The following is a 1,864-nucleotide window of genomic DNA, read 5'->3' as shown; positions in this document are numbered from 1 at the left end:
CCAAAGCAAGAATTTGGGTGTAAATAGTACATTTGGGAAATGGATTCAAGAAAAATCTTGTGGAAGCAGGAGCAAGCAAGACAGTAATGGGAAAGCCAATAAATATCTACTACTGAATAAGTAACTACTATGGATTATAAGAGCTCTCTCTTGCTAGGGATACTTGGAAAAAAACGTAAGAAATAGGACTCCACATTGGCCTATAGAGTAGCTAGAAATATGAGATATTTATTCAGTGATCCCATTCTTGATTGTCAGATGGTACCTCCTAGGATATCATATTCCCAACATTGTAGTTGTCTAGGTCTTACTCCTCAAACCAGAGAAAGGTCTTATACCAGAGTTATGGGAAATCATTGGCATGATCAGGAATTGTCTACAAGCAACTTCTAAATTAGTCTGAGAGAATAAGAGCAATTTTTAAAAAGCACCAAAAAAATTTTTTAAAAAAGTATTTACTAGGAAAACACACTACAAAAATATGGAGGCAGGAGTTTATTCTCTGAATTTCCTTCATCATTTCATGGGGAAGATAACAAAGTAGTGGAATCTGTTGGATACATCATAGATTGTACGGTGGCAAAGAACTCCCAAACCCTGTGAAATTATCTTTGTAAAAGAATTAATATTTTGGCATTAGATACTAAGAAGTCTAATATTTGTGTTAAGCAATCTAAATTAAAGTGCCAGCTGTTTAGAAGTGTAAGGGAAACACCATATTTCCAGTAAAGACTCCACAGGTAACCAGATTCAGTGGAAAGTGGTGTTTTGTTATAGTATTTTTTTTTAACTAAAAATTATGAGTCATCCTTAGTTTTCCAGGGACATAAGATAGTGGTCAGAGGACCTTTATTTTTGTAATCTTATCTGAAATACTGAGTCATATTGGATCACCTTCTTGTCCTAGACTAAATATTTTTAATTAAAATTGTTTTGTATACTTTGTATACAAAATAGAATTCCATTTATATCCTTTTATAGAAAGATACACAAACAATAGATCAAGGGAGCTAGATTTCTCGATAATATAAAGTAATTCTCTTTGAAGAATAGAATATACTAGTGGAGGATAGTTTCAATCCTCCTGCCATAGTCTCATAAACAAAACTGACGCATCTGTTTTGCCATTTACCATTTATTCATTTTATTTGATATGGATTATCTTAACTCAATATTTGTTAAAGAACACCACATGAAAGGGACATGAATTCATGTAGGCAGAAAGGGATCTATGGCTCTGTTTTTCACAACAGTATTTTTCAAACCACATCGTTCTGCAATGTAACCATCAAGAAGGGAGTCTACTTCCTATTTTCTGAATATGAGCAGATTAATTGATTGCTTTGAGCAGTAGAATACTGTGGAAATGATGTTAAGGGTTTTGTATGTTGGGCAAAGCTGGTCTAGCACTTGAATCTTTTACCTACTGAAGTCCTGGAATACCATGTAAGAAAACAAGGCTATTATGAGGGAGAAACAATGGCAAGGAATTCAAAGGACCCAGGCTTATCAGTGAGGATGTCATACTGAATACTTACCCTCCTCAGACACTCAAGTGATTCCAGCCCCATTCCCCCTCCCATCATGCAGGCATGTGACCAAACTCAAGAGAACATTCAATTGATTATAGCCAACCCAAACTCTAAACCCTGAAGTTGTTTATACTTCTGAAAAAGGTAAACATAATAATTGAGAAGGAGACTATATTCAAGGAACACATTGGTCCACTGAAGGTAAAAGAACATCTTTTAAATAAAACTTAGAAATACAGCTGATGACACTTCACTATCAGAAGATGGAGAGAAAAATCAGCTAAAACAAAATGCTTCTTTCTACCCTCTCTCCTTGTTCCACTCTATTTCTC

This window comes from Urocitellus parryii, chromosome 4 (assembly GCF_045843805.1).
Source record: "Urocitellus parryii isolate mUroPar1 chromosome 4, mUroPar1.hap1, whole genome shotgun sequence".
In the NCBI taxonomy this organism is placed as follows: domain Eukaryota; kingdom Metazoa; phylum Chordata; class Mammalia; order Rodentia; family Sciuridae; genus Urocitellus; species Urocitellus parryii.
The sequence above is the reverse complement of the archived record's forward strand: the minus strand, read 5'-3'. Positions refer to the sequence as shown.